The sequence below is a fragment of the Camelus ferus genome, chromosome 11 (assembly GCF_009834535.1).
Source record: "Camelus ferus isolate YT-003-E chromosome 11, BCGSAC_Cfer_1.0, whole genome shotgun sequence".
In the NCBI taxonomy this organism is placed as follows: Eukaryota; Metazoa; Chordata; class Mammalia; order Artiodactyla; family Camelidae; genus Camelus; species Camelus ferus.
In genome coordinates, this window is record NC_045706.1 from 56237960 (window position 1) to 56261258 (window position 23299).

At 37.7% G+C, this 23299-nt stretch overlaps 1 protein-coding gene across 11 annotated transcripts in view; it reads left to right on the top strand.

Annotated features, from left to right (window-relative positions):
- The window catches only part of NRG3 (neuregulin 3), a 937576-nt gene that overhangs the window by 112199 nt on the left and 802078 nt on the right, over nt 1-23299 (top strand). The gene's annotated exons all lie outside the window — the stretch shown is intronic.

Sequence of the window (23299 nt, forward strand, 5' to 3'; positions counted from 1 at the left end):
CAAGTGCCCTATTTTCCACTCATAATAAAGCTAACAAATTTTTAGGCTGACTTTCTAAACTCAGAAAAACAAAATGATCTCTTCTTGTATTGATTTTTTTTTTCTGATTTCAAAAAAATCCTGCTACCTGAATTGAAAGACTAAGAGGAAAAGGCATTTCCAGTTCCTGAAATGTCAAGTTGACCAGCTGTTTCATATTGTAATATCTGTATTCATAGAAATACATGCACATGTTCTTGGGTTATGTGTGGGTTTGGGACCTAATAAAATTCCTCCCTCTGGTTTTAGGAGGGGATTATGACAACAGCATTGTGATGCATTTAGTAACTGCAGGCAATCATTTTCCTTTATTGGAGCCCTTTAAACAACCTTTTTTTTTTTAATTAAATTGCACAAATACATGTAATGTAATGTTTGCAAACTTGAAAATCTCTTCTTTGGACAAAGTCACTCATCTTGCAATCCTGCCCACCTGTACTTTCCTCTCACTGTATCACTTGTCCGTTAACTATATTAAATAAGGAGAACTGTGACTAACAAAACTCCAAATCAACCTCCAAATCACGTCTACAGTTGCTAAATACGTTTTTGTCTTTGTGTCTGTAAACAGTGACCCTGGGGACCTCATTACCTCAGGCCTGGCGCACCTCGGGTTTCTCTAAAAAGCGGAATCACCTTGTCTTTGGGCCTTCAGAGGCTTTCCATCACTGTTCAATATTTGTCTCACCTTTTAATTCCCATCTTATCCAACTTTAATGAATCCTACTATTTTGTATCCAAATCTATGAACGCTGGGCAAACTAAATGGAGCATAAAAATATAACTATTTTGTTTATTTAAAATGAGAGGACAACTGTAATTCAGTGCCCGTGCAGTTTTTTTGTAGTAACTGTGTGCTCTTTTGCATTAGGTAAACTGTGTCACTCATGCTTCTTTTAATGGAAACGCGGGTTGCATCTCGGGCTAGTGGTCAGACTTTGGGGCTCTCTGCATCTTCAGTTCATGCCACTAGAGTGTGCCTCTTAAAGACATGTGCCTCCCCTGCGCCCTAGATTAGAATGGAAGGGACTCTCTCTCTTGGCTGTGCCACGGTGGTCCACAAAGGCATCCTGCTGAGGAGAAGGTTATGATTCTAGGTATTTATATACCTCTGCTACGTATCCAAGGGATTGAACACTTAAAATACACAGTTGTGCATAGAGAGTCAGATTTGGGACATTTGGAAAGTGATAACAGCAAAACCCAGGTCGAGAGCTAAGATAATTTTGAAGTAAGAAACAAATCTATGACGTGGATTCTTGATGGCAGGAGAAACCTCCCAAGTCACGTGACCCAACAGGTCAGTTATGGAAATCATGCCACGAACCAAATTACCTGAATAGTTGATGTTATTTGTAACATTTTTAAAAATAGAAACATATCCATTGCCTCAGAGCTTGGCTCTTCATCACCACAGACCCTCAAGAGGCATTTGGGGTCATTTAAACCTATATTTCAAACCTGAGCTACTCCATTGCATGTGACCATCATTGGAGCTAAGAAACCAGCAATTTTCCTTAGAAATAAACTCTATTCAACTATTTCCATTTTTGCTGCGTTTGGTCTGCACATTGAAATGCCAATCTTATCCTCCATAAAATGTCAAATGCTTAAATGGGCAGAGTAGACATAGAATACACTAGTTGTTCACATCTTAAACCCTTTACATTCCTCCCAGATTGGAACAGAAGAGAGAGCACTATTGGATGCAGAGGAAATCTTACCTAGTTAAGGAGCTATTTAGAATTATCTGGGGGTGAAGACCAATGTTGAGTATAGTTGTGTCTGTTCTTACTTTCTAAATGATATATGATGCAGTTAGTATTTAAATTGGTGCATGTGACAAACATGCCGTCCTACTTTATCCCAAGTCTGACTAGAATCATCATATATCCCCTTCTCTCTCACTTCAAATCCAGACTGAAGGGCCTTTCTTGTTTTTTCAGTAAATTTGGCGAATGGAGACCTGCAATGTTCTGAGTATGTGCTAGACACTTTCTCCAGTTTTAAACTCCTCATTTTATAAATTAGAAAACAGAAGCCCAGAGAATAAGGAACTTGTCATGTTTATGAAATATTAAGAGGTAAATTCAAACCCATATCTTTTTTTTATGAATATATATATATTTTTAATGGAGGTACTGGGGATTGAACCCAGGACCTCGTGCGTGCTAAGCATATGCTCTACCACTGAGCTATACTCTCCCCTCCAAACCCAAATCTTTAGGGTTTTTCCCACTCCTCTACACTGACACATTTTCACGTGGATTGAATGTTACTGGGGCCATTAATGTACAACAGTGAAAAGAGCACCATTCTTAAAGTCAGAAAACCTGGGTCCAATCCGAACGCCAGCAGGTTTCAACTATGAGAATTTCGACAGTTTCTCTTAACTGAAGCTCCCAGGTGCACTTTCCCAGTCACATCTTTCCTCCCAAAGCTCAGAAGAAGCTATTGATATCTTGAATTTCGTATCTGTCATTACCTTGCTTTGCTTACAGGTGTCCCTAAGCAATACGATGACTATTGTGTTTGAAGGCTTCATTCTATACCGTTATCAACAATGATATAAGAACTCTGACACTCAGTGTGTTCCCCTTATGTCTTTATCAACTCAATTAAGACAACTTTACTCCAGGGACTCCAGGGACCACATAGTTACCATGATGTTTTAAGTCCTGCTTTATGCATTTTGGAAAATAAACTCGATTTTTGGAAGAGCTCATATACATCCTACACATCAGGTGTGGATGGTTTTTGGATATTCTGGTAGTTATTAAAGTTCTCCGCTCTCAGAGGCAGGCAGTACAGTGCAGGAGTTAAGCAGGAATTGAGAAAACTTCTTGGGTGTGTTGTTTAATATTTACAAACTCTAGTTTCCTTATTTAATTAGTGGTGATGATTATCTTTAAAATTCTATTTTTTTTTTTGGTGTGAGGATTCAGTGAAATATGGAATGTTTATAGTAAGTGGTAACCCATACTATTATACAACTATTAATATACACCTTCCAAATTTTCCCATTCTGATCCCAGAAACATGGGGATGTACATACATGCCAACTTTATTCATTACATTTCTATTGAATAGTTGAAGGTGTGTAGGCTTGTACACGCATAGCCTGATAATTTCAATCTTTTTTATGCTCCAAATAATTTGAAAGGATATATGGTGTTGACTTCACTGAATCACATCGAAACATTCCAGAAATGGCTCTTTTGTACAAATCCTTGCTTTTCTTCTCTTCTTTTCCCTGACCACATATGCAAGAAAACAGTTGGAATACATTTTGTTTCAGCTTCTTTGTCTCTCCCAAGGCTGAATGGCAAGTGCATTTTTTGTTCATTCTTCAAAAATGTTGAGTGCTTAGTAAGTGCCAGGCATTATGAACGTATGCTTGGGAGAGGAGGAAAGCAATGGTATTATATAATTTACATTTTTAAAAGATCACTTTGGTTGCTTTGTGGAAAATGATGAGTGTGTGGTTGGGAGTGTTGATATGTGGGGACATATGAAATAGTGAGTGACCAGCTAGAAAGGAATCATTATAGTCCAAGAAAGAAACTTGAGATGTAGTTTGAAATGAGAAGAGACAGTTTATGCCGGTGAACTGAATGTGTAGAAGAGAGAGGGAAAGAAAAGGAAACTTTGTGGTTTCTGACAAGAGTATCTGGGTAGGTGGTTTTGTAATTAGTCAGAAACACTGGAAGATCAGTAGGTTTATGGATAAAATTATGAATTTGGAAATATATTTGAGTCTCATATAAGGTATACAAGTTGAAATGCCAAATAGGCAACTGAATGTATGAGCCTTGATCATAAAGAATTCTGGAAGAGATAAACACTGGGAACTCTATACATGATATTTAACTTAGTTTTGACAGCGTCTAGGATAGATAGATTGGAAAGAGGATAGGTTCCAGGATGGGGCCCTGATAATTATCTGCTACGGTGAAGTAGAGGAGGGTGAGGTAGGAAAAAGTGATTGAGACTTACACAATGAGGTTTTGGGAAAACCAGGAAACTTCTGTGTCAGAAGCCAAGAGATCAGTGTATTTTAAGAGTGACAGAATGGCCAGTTGTATGGAGGGCTATTTAGAGATTGAGAAAGATGATTGGAATGTGTCCATTGGATTTGACAACATGAGGGATTGCTGGTGACCATCCCAAGAGAAGATTTATGGAGTGGCTGGGGTAGAGGCCAGGTGTGAGTGATCTGAGTTGCTTAACAGAAAGTGAAAAAGTGGAGAGAGTGTTTGTTGACATCTTTTTAGAGAAGTTTGGTTGAGAGGGCAGCAAAGAAAAATGGCGGTTGATGGAGGGCATATGCAATAAAGGAAGGTTTTGTTTTGCCTTGAAAAAGTGATATCCTAGAGCAGTATCTATCAAACTGAAATTTGTGAACCATGTGTAGTCTTAAAATAATTTTGGTGGGTTTTGATCATCATTTTAAAAAATAACTAAAATAAAACAAAAAATATCAGGGTACATCTCATGTGGTAAAGGTAAGAATTTTATTTTTATGTCATATATTATTATGAAATATTTACATATAGTTACATATTTTCCCACATGTATAGGTGTATATTGGATCATAATATAACATACATTTCCTCATATGGATCATAGTTTAAAAACTTTGAAAGCTACCATACTTGGGAGTATTTGCATGGTGACAGGGATAAGCTAGTAGAGAGAAAGAGACTGATGATATAGGAGACAGGGCAAACCAAAGGAGTAGGAGTGAGGAACTCTTCACTTAATTCTTTATCTTTTTTCTCTCAGATCTGTCATCCACTTATGACTTGCAGCAGTAGTCATCATTGACCTAACCATTAATGAGCAAATTCCGTATTTTTTCAGGTTTGTATGGTGGAGTTTAAAGAGCTATTCTTTTGTCAGCAGTAAAGATTTGTCATATGCACTGTGTTACAGACTTGTCCCCCCCCCCCCAATTCATATGTTGAGATTCTATAGCTTCCAATACCTCAGTGTGACTGCCTTTGGAGGTAGGATTTCTACGGAGGTAATTCAGTTGGAATTAGGTCACTGAGGTGGGCCCTAATCCAATATGACTGATGTCCTTAAAAGATGACAAAGTTTGGACTCAGACACAGAAAGAAGACCACTGAGAAAATAAATTTTTGTCGTTTATGCCTCCCAATGTTTTGTTATGGTAGCCCTAGCCGACTAGAGTGATGCCTGCCATCTGCTTTGGTCTCCTCTGGCCATTACGACACTCTTAGGTGGAAAAGAGCAGGATCATGGATGTCTGTGACAGATGAGAACTGAGATGTAAAGATAAGAAATGACTCACCAAGGCTGGGGATGCAAATATCTAATAAGTAGAAAGTGAAGTTTTATAAATCCTTGCCCGGAGATTTTTCCATGACGAAAAGCTTTTTGGTCATCCTATGCCTACAGCGGTAGATACGAATTTATGCTGGTCCATTTATTAGGACCAGAAGCTACACGTCTCTGCAAATATAAATTCTGGTATTTTATGAAATAAGATTAAACATTTAAAAACTTCAGAAATCCCAGAGATTATATATATTAACATTTAAAAACCATCACTTTTAATTAGTCCATGAAATTAAACAGCTCAACAGACATTTTTATGTTTAGCTTCTCAGTGAGACATGATAAAACTGGACCAATGCATGGCAAAGAAGACAGTTGATTTTTTTAAAAAAATTTCTTTATAACCTATTATAGTTCTCAGAACAACTACTAGGGAATATCTCAATAATATTATAATCGTTTGTTCCTTTGGTTTCACGATAAAAACACCACGAGTGAGTGACCCCAGTAAAGCTACTTTTCATCTTTCTACAATGCTTTTAGGGTCCTTTTTTAAAGCTGGATGTTTGACTTGACTTTTAAATTTCTTAATGTAAGGTCCTATAATAAGCAAATGCTTTGAAAGACATTTTAGGGTCTGCAGTGTACTTAGCATGTTGTGTTCATTCATTCATTCGTTTGTTTTTTTATAAACATTTATCAAGAGAGCATTGTTACTCTTACACTGGTGAATAAGACATGATCTCAAAAAATTCACAAGTTATTGAAGAGGAAGTGTGAGTGTGTGCGAGAATCGTGCTTCATTGTAATAAATATCCTTCTGTATGTCACCTTATGAAAATATATTAGAGTTTTTCTAGAGTAGCAACCTGAAGATCAAATTACTGGGTTGTAAATTGTGTCTGTCTTCAGCTGTTTAATGTTAAATAGAGCTTCAGTTTACTCTCCTATTATGTATTTGATCCTGTTTCCCCATATTTTAAAATCAGTCAGATTGATTTTTGACAATCTAGTAAGCATAAAATGATAGCTGATTATTGTAATTAGTGATTCCCTGATTATTACTGATTGAGTATGCTTTACATGGTTAGAAGTATAGCATGTGTTTTGTGTGTTTATGGGTTTTTATAAGTTTCTTCTTCCTTCAGTTGCCTGGTTATATAATTTGCCTACTTTTCATTTGTTTGTCTTCTTTTCTTACAAGTCAGTTTGTACATTTTTTTAGTTCATTGTATAATATTCCTTTTTGTGTGGATTGTATTTATTTTCTTCTCACCTGTAACTTTCTTTTCACTTTGCTTGTGATAAGTTTTACCTTATAAAAATTTTCAGTGTTAATGTGTTCAAATATGTTAATTTTATCTTGCTTGTCTTTTTTTTGTGTGTCCCTTTCTTGATTTCAGCAATGTATTCTCTGTTATAGTCTGAATATTTATGTGTTTGTTGATCTGATCTAAGTTATTAATCCATCAGAAATTCGTCTTGTTTGTTTGCTTGGAGAGAAGTAGAGATCTGATCGTTTCCTCTCCATCTGGAGAGCCAGTTCTTCTGTACTTTGCTCAGAAGTGTCTTTTGCTCACAGTTGTAGCTTGTTCAGTCAGAGGCTCTCATAGATACGTGAAGTTTATTTTAAAACCACTTATTCTGTTACCTTCTATGCCTTCAACTATACACACTGTTTAATCTCTTCAGTTTTAGAGTGAAGTCTGATAGCAGTTAAGCTAAGTCCTCTCTTCTTCAAAATTACCTTGACAGATACTGATCTGTAATTCATCCACGTTTATTTTTGCATAGAGTTGCCACATCCTGTCAAGAATACTATGATTTTGATTGAAATTGCTTTGATTTTATAGATTAATGTATAAGAGTTGTCTTTAGGCCCTTCATGTCTATGAACATAATACATATCTCATTTATGTATGTTTTCTGATATTCAATACGGTTTTAGTATTTTATTCTAAATTTTCACCTGTTTATTAGATTTAGTCATAGCTCTGTTATTATCCTTGTATAAATGTGATTATTCCAAAATCAGATTTTCTAATAATTTGTTGCTGATATAAAAGAATACGATTTTTTACATATTGATTTTAATATCTAGTAATTTTGCTGAATAATCTTATTAATTGTAGTGATTTATTTATTGGTTTTCTTGCATATTTTTATATCTGTGGATAAATCATATTTTTCCTTTATTCTTTTAATCCTTGCCTTTTAAAATATTTTTGTATTATTTTACTCTGGTAAACATTTTTAATAGAATGAAAAATAGATACAGTGCAAGCAGGATGGCAACCTCGTGGGCCTATTCACACAGAAAAAAGTCAGCTTAGATGCTCCAGCTTCTCGCCTCTAGTCATCTTGAACGATAATTGATATTTACTATCAAAACCTTACAGCTGTTGAGTTCTAAGCATTTTCCTAATAAGTTGTAAAAGAAATATGACATTGACTCTGGCTTTCCTTCTTTCTTTCTCTCTCAATTATAGGCACTCTACTGTTTGCCCATATCCTGTAATTCCTTATTTGATTTGATAGGCATTTATTGCTTGTTCACCATTTGCGGTTCTGGCGGATTCCAGGATGAAGAAGGCTAACACTGTCGCTGTCCTCATGAGGCTTCTGAATTAACAAGAGAGGCAGGCATTGCACAGACAATTACACAGTGGTGATTTCCTTACAATTTAGTGGCTGCTCTGAAGCATACGTTTCAGCATGTTGTCAGAACACTCTAAGAGACCAGGCAAGGATGGTGCTAATGTGTATGTTAGGTGAAAAAGACATTTGAATTGGATCCAGATGCGGAGTGTGATTAGACAGATAAATGTGAGACCCTGAGTATGCAAAGTACTCCAAAGAGAAGTTCTAAAAAGAGTTCAATGGAAAGTTATTTAGTATGAATGTTAGACAGCCACACCAAATACAAAAACATAAAATAGTTTTATTGGATACGCTAGCATGATCAAGAAAATTCCAAGGCAATATTGGCTGCAGGCATTTTGGCAAGCCTGGGTTGATTTTTTTTTTTAATTGAAGTGTAGTTGATTTACAATATTATGTTAGTTTCAGATGTGCAATAAAGTGATTCAGTATTTTCATAGATTATAGTCTATTTTAAGTTATTCTAAAATAATGACAATATTTCTCTGTGCTGTACAATTTATCCTTGTAGCTTATTGTTTCAATATAGTCTTTCAGCCAGTTTTCAATGCAAGGCATATGCTTTCATAGACCTTGTGTTCTGGAAAAGCAGAGGCCTAGCTGGAGAGCTCTGTTTTGTCAGCCCCATGAAATGAAATCCTGCAGCCTGCATTTCCCTTATTCTGTTTCAAGTGTGAAGTTGATTTTAAAATTTAACTGCAGTTTTGTTAAGATGTGCTACCACTCCCAGCTAATTACATAGATGTATCAAATACACATTTTCTTTAAAAGCTGTATTACTGTTTTGCCTTTATCCACCAGTGATACTTGAATAGAAGGTGGTAATGAAATGTTAATATATATTTAGTCATATGGCAAAAAGTCGTATAGAAACTTCTGAGGTGTAACATGAGAGGTTTTATTGCTTCTATAAACGTAAGTAAACTCAGAATGACAAGCCTACACAAGCTAGGGTTCTTGCTTTGTATCCCGCCACTGAGGTAGAAGACTAGGTTCTACCCTCCTCTTATTTCCCCTCCAAATCGGGTGCAGGATTTTAAGGTCCTTAGGGACTTCAAGAAGTCCAACATTTTACCAAGCACATGTATTTGGTGTGTGGACAGAGGCCCAGTGCTCTGGAAAGCTCCGCACTCAGAGAGAGACTTAGGGTCCTATTCTGACATCTCTTCATTTGGAGCATCTGCCTTCCAAGCCCCCTCCTCGTTCAGGCTTGGGCAGGTGTGATTACCTCCCACTGGAGGAAGCCTGGTCAGGGTTAGACAGGATACAGCGGTTCACAGGAAAAGGGAGAGGAGGCTCTCCTAAGAGCATCTCTCAAGGGGAGTTTGGAGAGGGGAAATCCATCTTTCTCGGGAACATAACGTGCATTGATCAAGGGCAGTAGGGTGAGAAGTTTGACCAAAGTGCTGGGGTCATGCTTTCCAGCCTCATTTGTGCCTCCTGGGAGCACTTGCTGGGTGGTGGACCAGTCACAGCCCGTGCTCTGTAGGGCAGTTCCTGTTCCTCCAGTGCTCTGGTTTGCAGATCATCTGCTACTGAAAATACCCTTTCCGTGAGTAAGAAAAATTTCAGAAGTGTCTTTATCAATGAAAACCTTGCTTATCGGTGCCACCTCATCCTTTACCAAAGCGGGAAAAGTTCCAGAAGTGGCTTCATCAGTGCAAACTTGCTTCTTGGTGCTACCTTTTCCAGAGGTATAAAGAAGAGGTGGTGGTTTGTTGGAGCAGATGCTTTGCTGGCCAGCCCTACCCGTCTTGCTCTGCTAGGGGGATTCAGAGATCCCTACCCCATAGCTCACGCAGAGTCCCCCCTTACAAGTCAGAGGACCCAGGAGGTACTCTGGAAGCAGCTCAACACTCAAGGCCCTAGAGGGATCTGCCTCTCCTGGAAGAGCTATGGAACCTCACTGATGAACACAGAAGCCTCTCCATCTCAGATGGTAACTCCTTCTTCTGACCTGTGTCTTTCTCTAGTGCTCTAAGGTACTTCTTAGGATTTCAGAACAGAACTTGGCTTCCACAGGGCATCTAGTGAGCTTGTTCTATTTGGGGACTCAGATTGTGTTTTATCTGTGCCAAACAGGTGACCCTTTGACAGAAGTACTCCCAGACAGACCACTTCATACACACAGAATTGTACTTAAATGGCGAAGGTAGGAAACTTCTGTCTTCATCTCAAAGTGAAGTGGTGTGAGCGTTTTCCTGTCATTGGTGGTTCTCAGCGTTTCTTTTCATCATGGAGTAAGAGGTTATATAGATAATATTCAGTAGGAAAACAGAGAGCAGGTATTGACAAGTTTTATTTTCTTCATTCAGTTGTGTATGAATTTTTAATATGAATTCAGAGAATTCAAATATTTGTTCTAGTCAAAATGTTTCAGTGAACAAGTTTCAGAAATTTAACTTTGTATATTGCATTTTTATTCCTGTGCAAGGTCAGATAATAGATTTTTTTTAAAACAAGGATTTTTTTATTGACAATAAATGTGTTTACAGAATTTTTAAACAGTATGTTGTGTATGTTGGCTCTAATGTTCTTATTCAGTTATCCTACATGCGATTGCATGTTTTTAATGTTCTCTATGTTGAGTTATATAAATTTGCTATTAAAATATATTCAATTCCCTATGACCCTAGAAAGGACAAGATAATGACAGTTTCTTATTCATTTGCTTTGGTTATGAACTCAAACAGATGAAAGTCATATAAATAAACCATATTCATTTTAATGGCATGTATTGATGATCTCAACTCTGACTGATCAGTGGTTCCTAGGCTCCCAACACTGTCCTATTTGCTTGGGAGTAGGGGGTGGTTCACAAGAAATGTAAAACATGGTGAATGTGCTGGGGGAGGTCACATGGAGCTGGATGGGAACAACTACCATAACTGAAGTAGTCAGACAGAAGTAGGCCATCCAGTGTGAGAAAAGGTTCTTCAGGATTTCAGAAAGGGCACAGACTTTTGGGGCTGGGTTGTGGCAAGAGCTCCTTAGTACGTAGATTGGGCAGTTCCTGGATGCTAGGCCCAAGGGCAAGTGCGTTGCATGTTCCATGTGAACCTCCCAGCATCCTTCTGATACAGGTATTACGAGATACCCCTTTAATAGAAGAAGACACTGAAGCCAAACAAATTCAGTGAGTGACATGCCCAGGGTCCCATCCTGAGCATGAATGGCAAGATCAGGTCTCACTGATGTAGAGCTGTGTTTTTTTTTTTTAAATTGAGATATAATTAACATAGACCTTATGTTAGTTTCAGGTGTACAGCGTAATTTTTCGATATTTGTATGTATTGTGAAATGATCACCGCAATAAGCCTAGTTAACATCATCACCATATATAGTTACGAATTTATTTCTTACGATGAGATCTTTTAAGATCTATTCTCTTAGCAACTTTCAAATACACAATACAGTATTGTTAACTATAGTCACCATGCTGTCCATTACATTCCCATGACTTATTTATTGTATTACTGGAAGTTTATATCTTTGGACCACCTTCATCCATTTCATCCACCCCCAATCCTCCATCTCTGGCAACCACCAATCTGTATCTATAAGTTAATTGTTTTGTTTTGGTTTTTTTATAAGTTCATTGTTATTCCACATTTAAGTGAGATCATATGGTTATTTGTCTTTCTCTGTCTGACTTATTTCACTTAGCATAAGGCTGTCAAGTTCCATCCATGTTGTCGCAAATGCCAAGACTTCATTCTTTTTGTGGCCAAGTAATATTCCATTTTATATATGCACCATATCTTCTTTACCCACTCATCCATCAACGGACACTTAGGTTGTTTCCATATCTTGGCTATGGTAAATAATGATGCAGTGAACATGGGGTGCACCTATCTTTTCGAGTTAGTGTTTTTGCTTCCTTCAGATAAATACCAAGCAGTGAAACTGTTGGATCACATGGTAGTTTTATTTTTAAGTTTCTGAGGAACCTCCATGCTGTTTGCCATAGTGACTGCACCAATTCACATTCCCACCAACTGTGCATGAGGTTTCCCTTTTTTCTACATCCTGGCCAACACTTGTTATTTCCTGTGTAAAAACGCAGTAACGACTCTCCTGATGGGTGTAAGGTGATATTTCATTGGGGTTTTGATTTGTATTTCCCTAATGATTAGTGATGGTGAATACCTTTTTCATGTTGGCCGTGTGTATGTCTTCTTATCCTCTGCCCATTTTTTAATCAGATTGTTTCTTGATTACCGAGTTGTATGAATTCTTTATGTATTTTAGGTATCACCCCCTTGTCAGATATATACTTTGGAAATGCTTTCTCCCATAACAAAATGAAATGTCTTTTCATTTTGTTAATGGTTTCCTTTCTGTGCAGAAACATTTGATGTAGTCCCATTTGTTTATTTTTGCTTTTGTTGCCTTTGTTTGTGATGTCAAATCCAAGAAATCATCACCAAGACCTCTGTCAAGGAGCTTATTACCTATGTTTTCTTCTGGGAGGTTTGTGGTTTCAGGTCTTACGTTCAAGCCTGTCGTTCATTTTGAGTTTGTTTTTGTGTATGATGTAAGATAGGGGTCCAGTTTTATTCTTTTGCAAGTAGCTGTCCAGTTTTCCCAGCATCTTTCTTGAACAGACTGTCCTTCCCCCATTGTATATTCTTCAGAGCTGGTGCTTTTAAACCGTCTCTGTTCTCTCTGAAATGGTTGCATGTGCCTCCTTAAAAGACAAGCCTGATAAAATAGCTAAACATAACAGCAGTGTTGATTGAACTTTCATGGGCCAGGCATTATGCTAAGTAACTTTTCATGCATCTCACTTAATTCTCACATAACTCTCCTATGAACCACAGAGAGTTAAATGCCCTGCCTACGACCATAATGTGGGCAGGGAAAAATTAGACTGTGATTGAAGAATGGGCTGAATGCTGATAAGTGCTGGGGGTGAGACATGACCATGTTTGGGTGGAGCTGATCTCCTACGACCTGACAGAAGGAGAGTGAAGGTGCCAAGTTCAGGCAGGGAGGAGCTCCACTCCAGGGCAGAAGGTCACTTTCTGACCAAAGGCACAGCAGTGTGAAACCTGAGATTTATGAACAGGAGGCTAGAAACAGTGGGCCAGAGGGAGAAGAAGGGGAGAGTGTGGGGAAGCTGCTCAAAGGCAGACTGTCTAGACTGATCAGTAAGGAGCAGATGAAGAATGAGAGAGGAAGGCCGGTGTGAGGTCTGCATCACAGGGAAGAGAATGGATTCTGCTTTGGGCCAGCTCTAATCCACAGAGAGGAATGTGAGAACTGGTCTCATTTCTTTAAATCAAGTCTGTTACTCAGTAAGGTGTCTTGAGTGTCTCCCTCTCAGAGTCCTCATTTGTATCATCGTATCTTTTGAGATACTCGCTTCCAGGTGGGGATAACAACGCTGTCGTTAGTACTGCCTTAAAATATGAGAAATGAACGCGTAAAAATTCTCACTTGGATTCTGTGTGAGAGAGAATGGATAATTGATTAATGTATCACCAGATTAATCTGTCACTGGAATTTGAAGGCAGTGCTTTGGAGTCTGTCATGTCTCTTAACAGCCTTTTTAGGTTTTCTCAGGAAAGATCTTTGTGAATTGATTATTGTTAGTTCAACAAAAATTTTGAGAATAATACTGTGTGCAAAAAAAAAAATATGTGTATATCCTGGGAAGAAATCCTGTCTTCACCATTTAACAGCTGTATGATACTGAGTAAATGATTTAATTTCTCCGAGCCTCAGTTTTGTTGTCTGTGAAATGAGATAATAATACCTGGGCCTTCTAGAGAAGCTTGGGAATTAAGTACAAATAACATATGTGATGTGATTAACCTGGAGCCTGGCAAATGAAAGCACTCATAATTGTGTGTCATGATCATCCTCATCACCACTGTGCTCCCCCTACAGAGACATTTATCTATGGATTTGGTACAGGCAAACTAGATACCTTTTACAGAAGTATGAGATGGTCTACAACTTACATGGGAGTTCATGTCACCATTAGCAATGGCAGTATATTAATTTTATCTTGTCACTGACCTACTGTATGTATTACGTGCCAAGTACCCGGACTGCCCTGAGGAAGCTTACAGACAAGTATGAAGAAGGGCACAAATGAATAATCTTAAAGCAGGGTGAGTGTTATAATCAAGTGTGTACAGTATGGAAGCACAAAGGAGGTGCTTTTTCAATAGGGCTGGCTGAGTGGGGGAGTGGGCAGGAAAGTGACAGTTGAAGCAAGTCTAGAAGGATGAGTAGAAGACTATACCGGGCAGATAAGGGGCCAAGAACACTGCAAGCAGCCCCGGCCCCTCTCCCCTCCGCCCAGCAGCATATAAAGAATGTGGCATGTGCTGGGCGTGAGAAATGTCCACTGTGAATGGAGTGTGACGTGTAAGGTGGGTGAGGCCAGGTGAGTGGGTTAAGGCCAGAGGGGGAAGGGCATCATTTGCCATATTTCAAGGTTTTCCCTGAAATGTACACTCAGAGCTAGTGTCTTTTTAAGCAGGAAAGCCACCTAATCACATCTGTGTTTTAGAAAGATGAGTAGAAATGATGCAAAGAGTAGACTGGAGGGAGAAAACATGGAGGATACTTTTATTTTATTTTTTTCATATTCCTGAATAATTTTTCCTGAAGTTATTTGCTAATCATGTATTTTCTTTGATGAAGTGTCTGTTCATATCTTTTTTTCGTTAAATGTGGTAAAATATACATAATATCACATTTATCATCTTAATCTTTTTAAGCATTCAGTTCAGTGCTATTAAATATATTCATAATGCTTTGCAGCCATTATCATCTATCTCCATAATGCTTTTTATCTTATAAAACAAACTCTATGCTAATTAAACAATACCTCCTTATTCTTTCCTACCCTTGGCCCCTGACGATCACCATTCTATTTTCTGTCTTTTTGAGTTTGACTGTGCTGCATCCCTCATATAAATGGAATCTTATAGTAATTGTCTTTTTGTGACTGACTTATTTCAGTTTGTGTAGTATCCTCAAGGTTCATCCATGTTGTAGCATGTGTCAGAATTTCCTTGCTGTTTAAGGTTGGATAATATTTCAGTGTACGGGTATACCACATTTTGCCTATTCATTCATTGATGGACACTTGGGTTGCTTTTGCGTTTCAGCTCTTGTGAACAGTGCTATTATGAACACAGGTACACAAATATCTCTTCAGAAATCCTGCTGTCAGTTCTTTTAGGTGTGTACACGGAAGTGGAATTGCTGGATCATATGGTAATTCTATTTTTAATTTTTTGAGGAGCTGCTATACTGTTTTCCACAGTGGCTCTACCATTTTGCATTCCCACCAACAGTGCATAAGGGTTCCACATCCTTGTGAACACTTGTTATTTTCTGTTTCTGTGATTGTAACCGTCCCAATGGGTGTGAGGAACACTTTTATGTTTAAAGTGAAAGATAATGAAGACGAAGGAGAGGCATAGTTATGGGAAGGTAAATGGTGATGGGGAACTCAGGTGAGAGAATTTTGCTAAGTACAAGCATTTGAATTTGTTGACTGAATGTGAAAAATTTTTTTCTTCTTCCACTTTCATTGAGATATAATTGACATATAACACTGTACAAGTTTAAGGTGTGCAGCGTAATGATTTGACTTACACAGATCAGGAAATGAATAACTCAGTAATCCTAGTGAATATCTATCATCTCATAAAGACACAAAATACGAAAGAACAATATTTTTTCCTTGTGATGAGCAATCTTGGGATTTACTCTTTTAACAATTTTCATATATAACATGCAGTCATGTTAATTATCTTTATCATCTTGTACATTACCTCCCTAATACTTACTTATCTTATAACTGGAAGTTTGTGTCTTTTGACCACCTTAATCTCTCCTCCACTCACCCCAGCCTCTGGTAACCATAAATCTGATCTCTTTTTCTATGAATTTGGTTGTTTAGTATAATTGACGTACAGCACTGTGTTCGTTGCTGGTGAACAACATAGTGATTTGATATTTCTATACCTTTCAAAATGATCACCACGATAAATCTAGTTACCATCTGTCACCATAAGATTACTTTATATTAACTATATTCCCCCACACTGTACATTTCATCTCCATGACTCATTCATTTTTTAACTGAAGAGTTTATGCCCCTTAAAAGGATGAATTATATGTCCAACTTTGACATTTTGACAAATGTCCAAATTTGGCAAATACTAATGACATCATTAGAATCCAGTTGGACAGATAAGGTGAAGAGCAAGCTTTCTTAAGGGGGATTCTGATGTTCATTAATTTACTGATATTTATAAAGATTTTCAAAAGAACAAATTTGTATTAGAGCACAAAGATTATCAATTAAACAAATCCCACATTTATAAAAAAACGTGCTTTGTGAAATAATAAAAATTGTGATTACATATTTTACTATATCCATTAGAACAGAGCTTAAGGTCTTCTGCCCAGTTTTGGATTGGGTTGTTTTTTTTTTTCGTTATTCAGTTGTATGAACTGTTTATCTATTCTGAAAATTAATCCCTCAACAGTCACGTTGTTTACAAATGTTTTCTCCCATTCCTTAGGCTATCTTTTCGTTTAGATGTGGATTGCAGTTACTTTAATACAATAACATAGTTGTAGATTATTTTGCAATTTGCGAGTCTTCTTCATATAAACTATATTTAATCTTTCACAATTTCACCATTCTTTTATTTACTGACGTCCAGCAAGTACCTTTGAAGCACACTGAGTATGAGGAGGTGTCTGAGGCTCTGAAACACCCTGCTGTCACAGAGCATCCATTATAGGGATAGGTCCTGGAGTTTAAGTATCTACAATACGAATTCTTAACTTGAGCTCAGGGAATGGTTTTAGGATAGGGAGGTATCTATGATCCTGGTAAAGTTTACGTAAAATATTCCCAAGAGGAGATTTTTTATCAGATTTTCAAAGCTGTGATCCTAAACTGGTGAAGAGCCATGGTCTTCAAGAAATGGAACATCACAGAAGTTAATTGACCTGCCCAACGTCCCCAGAATCAAGTGACAGCCTGGGTCTTTGAGCCCTGGATTTGTGCACTGGATGCAGTGCCATCCATGTTACTTCTCAGCATCCATTCTGTTATGTCCTCCTCCTCTAAAGAATGATCCATTGTCCTACGATTTTATAGATCATTCAAAATTCTTATTGTAAATGTCACTTCATATCAGGATGCAACAATTAATGAATTTTATAATATGGCTAGATTGACTTTAATTACTTATAGCTTTTAAAACACTGAAATTTCCTATCCTGGTGGTTCTAAAGTCACTTTAGGAAGACACTGCTCCTGCGTCTTTGTTGCAGGGGAACATGGTAAGGGACCTGGAGGAGCTCCAGTTGCATTTCTCTGATCATCTGGAGGAAGTGGAAATGTGCGCCATTCCTAAGAAGATGGTTAGACCTCTTATTGTAGGACACGGACCCATGCCTTTGAAATGGCCTTGACTTCCTGCAGTGGGGAGCCTTGAGCTCTATGGTGAAACAGCCTTTATATTTACACACTACCATCTGACCTTCGGGTCAAGGCACTGCAGTCGATTTAGAAGTACAGCAAGTGGAACCACAGTGCTGATGCGCTCTCACAGTATGGTAAGCAGGGCTGCCTGGGACCGAGGGGCATGGAAACTGTTGATTTTTTAAATGCTTTTACCACATATTTCTAAACTCCTGGGCTTGCGGTTAAGTCAGTTGCCACAGATGATCCCAGAGGACAAAAAGCCTAAATATTAAAGGCTGGAATAAAATTTTCACATACTCCAGATATAAATTAATTTTTCCTGGGAAAATCAAGTAGAGAAATTTACTTATAGGCTACTTACTATCCTAGCAATGAACAGAAATTAGGCAGAAATGTTTACCAGGAGTGAGCTTTGTAGCTTTTAGCATTGGCCTAGCAGAACTTCACTCAAAATGCACCTCAGTAGTCCCAGCCTTCTAGAACTATGTGTAAAGCCTAATATTACTTTGTTCAGGAATAAGGAAGAATCTCTAATTCACTTACTGAGTTGTCAAGAGTTGTGCTACTCTGATTACCAAGCGTTGAAGCAGTAACTTGTTGGTCAGTCAGAGCAACAGGAAGATAATTTTATATCAGCCTGTTGGGGTTGTCTACTAAAACTCTAATTAGCTTCCTGGGCTTGGGGTGTGTGTGTGTGTGTGTGTGTTTCCCCTGATTTAGGGTTAAGTCTTCCTGATCTGAAGGAATAATTTCAGATAATGTGTTTGGTCATTATGGCCATGTGACTACTTATCTATGGCTTTTCCCTAGATCCTTGTCTTAGAAATCTTAGAAATCAGTTAGAAATCCAGAAGGTTTACGTTGGGTGCTTTTTACCCTGCCTGCTTTAATTCCTTATAGTATTTTCCAAAAGGCAGCAAGGACTCCTGAATAGACATCATTGATAGGTTTATCCATCCGGTAAAAGATTTTTTTAGCACCTATTACGTGCCTACTTACTGTGCTACTTCCCAGTGATTGGAAAGTTAGGTAAGCAAATTGTGATCCAGGTTTATCAAAGTGCTTACAATCTGGTTAGAGAGACTGGGGGTTACAGTCTAATTAGCATATGAAGATGAAAGTATCTCTCAATTGAGAAGGATGGGACAGTCCTCTCTGGCAGAAGACACCTGGGAATCTTAATGGAGGGGAGGTCTGTATGTTTTAGATAAGTAGGTAATTCCAAGGGGAGAATGACCACAGCCTGTCAGTCACAGGTCTCTATTTTTCTAGCTGTGCTTTTAGTATACTTCCCAAATGAATCAGCACTATTTCATGTAAAGAGAATATTTTAATTCTTCAAGCTATCAGCCAATGCAAGAAAGGCATTACCTATTCCATACTACACCTCAGTATTTGTGGTGTGTCTTCATTATTGGTGTAGCTTCTTCTAATGATCTCCTTATAAAGTTTCTCATCTTTACATACAAACCTAAAGTATTCCTGGGCCTGGCCTTTTGGGGAGGGAAGTCATAAAATTAACTATGCCTTAGGACTGCATCATCCAGTGTTTGAGCCGCCAGCCACTGGCCATTGAGCACTTGAAACTTGCTAACGCAAATTGAGACACACTGTAAGTGTCAAAGCCAGACTGACATTCAAAGACTTGGTACCCTTCCAAGAAAAAAGGTGGTAAAATTTCTTCATTTCATTTTTATATTGAATTCAGTTTGAAATGATAATACTTTTATATATTGGGTGAAATAAAATAGATTATTAAAATTGATTTCACCTATGTCTTTTTCCTTTTTGTAACATGACTTCTAGAAAATTTAAAATTACATGAGTGACTCTCATTATATTTCTCCTGGAAAGTGCTTTTGGAACTGTTGTTGTAAGGATTAAGTATAAGAGGATTAACCCAGGTAAGGAAGCTGAATCCAGGTGTGTGCAGTGAACTCTAGACTGCTGTCCGGAGGGTGGGTTCAGTCTCAGCTCTGACCTTCATTCTCCGGGTGGTTGTCCACCTTTCCTGTCGGGTCTAAGGTTTTCTCCTCTGATCAATATGGGAAAGATTCAAATGTGACTGAACTCTCAGTCCCTTCTTACATTGGATCCAGCTGTTCAGTGCTCTTCAGGAGTGTAAGACTGAATCTTATTTGTAACCCTTCCAGTCTCCCCTCAAAGCCTATTAAATGAAACAGTCTTCATCATTCCAATTCTTAATTTATTTAAGAGAGGTTAAATTTGTAATTACTGTAATTTGGAGCTTCTTTGAGCAGCCTGAGGCTGGAGCACAGCGTCTTTCAATCTGTTCAGTGCTGAGTGAAGCGACTGAACATGTTGTGATTTATAAGCATCTGACAAAGATGTTTTGCAAGGAAATTTCCAGCACTCTTTGAAAAAAAATCCAGATGTGTCTGAAAGTCAATCATTTTTAGTCCAGTAGTTTTTACGATGTCATTTCAAATAGGTTAACTCAGTGAAAAAGGTCCTTATTTTTAAAATAAATATTGGAAAAGCTATTTCTAACTTTACTCCATAGTTTTCTTTTAAAATTTAATTTCAAGAAACTTTTCTGATACTAGGAGTAATAATACTTGTTCATTACCAAAGGTAGCACATGCAAAGCACTTCATGCAAAGCACTTTACATACACAAAATGTAAAAAATACTTGAACCTCACCTGATTTTTCTCCATGTACTTGTATTAAATATAAGGTATCTATTGTATTTTGAAGATTTTCAGCCAAAATTCTACTTTGGGATATATGAGTAATTTAGAATGTTTTATTCTTATAAATAATATATTTATATGCATAAAATATGTATTTATATACTTATTTGTGCATGTGCCTATAATGATTTATTCAGAATCATTTCTTAATAGACAAATGCCATAAGACATGCATATTTTAAGACTTTTCATGTTTATTAAAATTTTTCCTTCCAGAAAGTTTGTATTTTCAGATTATGTTTCTATTGGCAGGGTAGAAGCTTGCCTGTTCCCTGAAAACTCAACAATACTGAAATTAAGATTTTAAGTCTTGTTTAGATTGATAGGTGAAAAATTGTTTTTGTTTTGGGGGGGGCGGTTTGTATTTCTTGCATTGCTTGGAGGATCAGAAATTGTGTAATGAACATATTGGCAGTTTCTAATTCTTCTTTTGATAGTTTATTCCTGGGGGTTACTTAGTCTGTTTGCTTACTTATTTGAGATAGTTTAACTTTTCGACTGATGAGCTGGTTTGGATCATATAGAGCCATCAAGGTCTTTCTTCCCTGCTTTGGCATCAAGCCCTGTTTGGTCAGACAGCCCTTCTCAACCATCCAGTTCCTTTGTTGGTCAGCTATACAAAGACACACACGCAGCAGGGGAAAACCACTGCTGTCTACAGCACAACATGTGCTCCAGGAGATGACCCAGTCCTTATAAGAGGATGAAGAGACTTTAACCCCATGTGGTCCTTCTGTTGGAGTCTTTATTGGAGCAGTTGATTGTGTCCTTTTTTTTTTTTTTTTTCAATTTTGCAAAGCAGATGAAAAAGCCTCGTGGAGATATTACCTGTGTTAAGATCTCTGTGACAAACAAGAGTCCTCGGAGTCCTTTGAGTTACCACAGGTTACTTACGTGAACCACATGGGTGTGTCCCCTTACAAAATCACCTCCATTGAGCTGTTGTTATAAGGCCGTTACAAAAAAGAGTCATGTGAAATATTATAATGTATCTGTTGTGAAAACATTGCTGTGGCCTTTTTCTTATAACCCTGACATTCCAATATATGATAGATGCATTTTTAAAAATTAAGTGCTGGAAAAAGTTAAAGTGCTCTTTTGATTCATTTTTTTCTGATACATTTTACTGCTCATGTTGCAAATTTTGCTTGGGTGCTTGAAAATGCAGCCAAATTTGAAGCTTAATCACAGTGATGGTATTGACTATTTTGGAACTTGTATGTGCTTCAATTATTTAGTTTTAATTTTATGCTTTTACCTATAATTTCTTATTTCATGAGTGGTTAAATTTTGTGTGTGAACCCCAGATTTTCATGCTTTGCTTTTGTGTTTATTTTGGTTTTTGGCCTGTCCAAAGGCAACAACAACAAGTCCTTTTGAGGGGAGAGGTCAGGTATAAATAAAAATAAACTGATCGATCTCTAGGAGAGTATTTCTGGGATAGAGCAAGGTCTATGATTGAGAACAGTTTTTACAAGTATAGTAAAGAATATTATTATTTTCATAATGATTTTAAGGGTGGCTACAAAAAAACCAGAATGCATTAAACATGCATTTTTTTTCAAATCTGTTCCTCAGCAAGAGTTTCTACTTCCTAGTAAAAAGGTAGAACTCATCTGTATTGTTCTGTGGCATTCCCGTTTTTAATTTGTTTGCTTGATTTAATGAAGTATTTCTCTGATCCAGGCATCAGTCTCTTCTTCTGTGACACTATTTCTGCTCATTCACTGAGCAGTTAGTGATTTTAAATAAGCTGCTTTTCACAAGAATAAGTGAAGAATGTAAGACTCCTTTGTAAATATCCATTCAGCTTTATGGTGCCTTTTTTTGGTGTTTAATGGTATGGTCCTGGAAGACGCAATAAAAATTAATACAAGCAGTTGAATTTACCTAAATGCTATCTCCTTATATACAATTCAGCATTTTAGATAGAAACATGCTTTAGAAAACTGAGCAAAGTATAAAGTAAAAGGTATATTACTGAACGCCTAGTATTTATTAATGTTCCTTGATTCAAATTATGGGCTTCAACTACCCCAGCATTTTGGAGATGAGAGTTCATCTGTGTCCTGCACAACTTTAGGGAGAGCTATTTGCATTGCGTACTTTAGCCCATTATGACATTTGGGGTTTTTCCTCTCCAGGGAAGTAATTTTAAACCATGTTTGAAAGGATGAATTTAAAGATTATTAACTCTGCCTTAAAAATTTAGGCATGACGTTTCTGTCAAATCAGATCATTTTCTCTCTGTGCATTAAAGAATACTACGAGGAAAGTATGAGCTGTATCACTGTATTTAAATGCTGCTTGAATATTGGCACTCCCTTACTGTTTTTTTTTTTTTTTTTAAAGTGGTTTTCAATCCAGAATTAGAATCAACTCCATATCCCAGCATCAGGTCTCTCCCTCAGGTTGAACTTGAGCTGATGGAGCTGACATGCTGCTTTGGAGTTTATAGGTGCGTGGGGAGGGGTGGGGGGCAGAGGTTGCAGTCTGTCTTTGATGCAAGGTTTTGGAAATACGTAGACTTACAGAGCCCCCAGCCAGGCAGCTCGCCCACCTACATGGTGGAGGACTGAAAGAAAGCTTCCAGAGGAGAGACACAGACGAAAGAAGGAGAGAGGAGCAGTCAGGAGGTAGGAGGAAGGAAGGAAGGAAACGGCTTATTCAGAGGCTTCACTCAGACTCCAGATGCTGAGACTAGGGTTGTGGAAGGGCTCTGTTGTCCAATCCAGTGTCCACTGTCAACCCCACTCTTTTGGGCTGGCTTCTATCCTCACAGTTTGGAAAGATTTTTCTCCATTTTCATTACAGTAGGGTTTGTCATTAGGTTAATGGAATTTGGTAAATGGGAATCTGTACTACTGCCTCCTCCCCATTTTTTTTTTCTTCTTGTCTTAAATCCTGATGCAGTATCTAGAATTGCAGTTGTTCAGGGGTCATCTTGTGAACATTAAAAAAAAGACCATATTATGCCCAGTCTTCACCGAGTTTCTGCCTACCTCCCGACTTCTGGTCATATGAGAAAAAACAAACCCGGATTTGGAGTCAAAATTTCTGTTACCTGCATCCAAATGCATTTCTCATTATAAGCTTTGCCATCT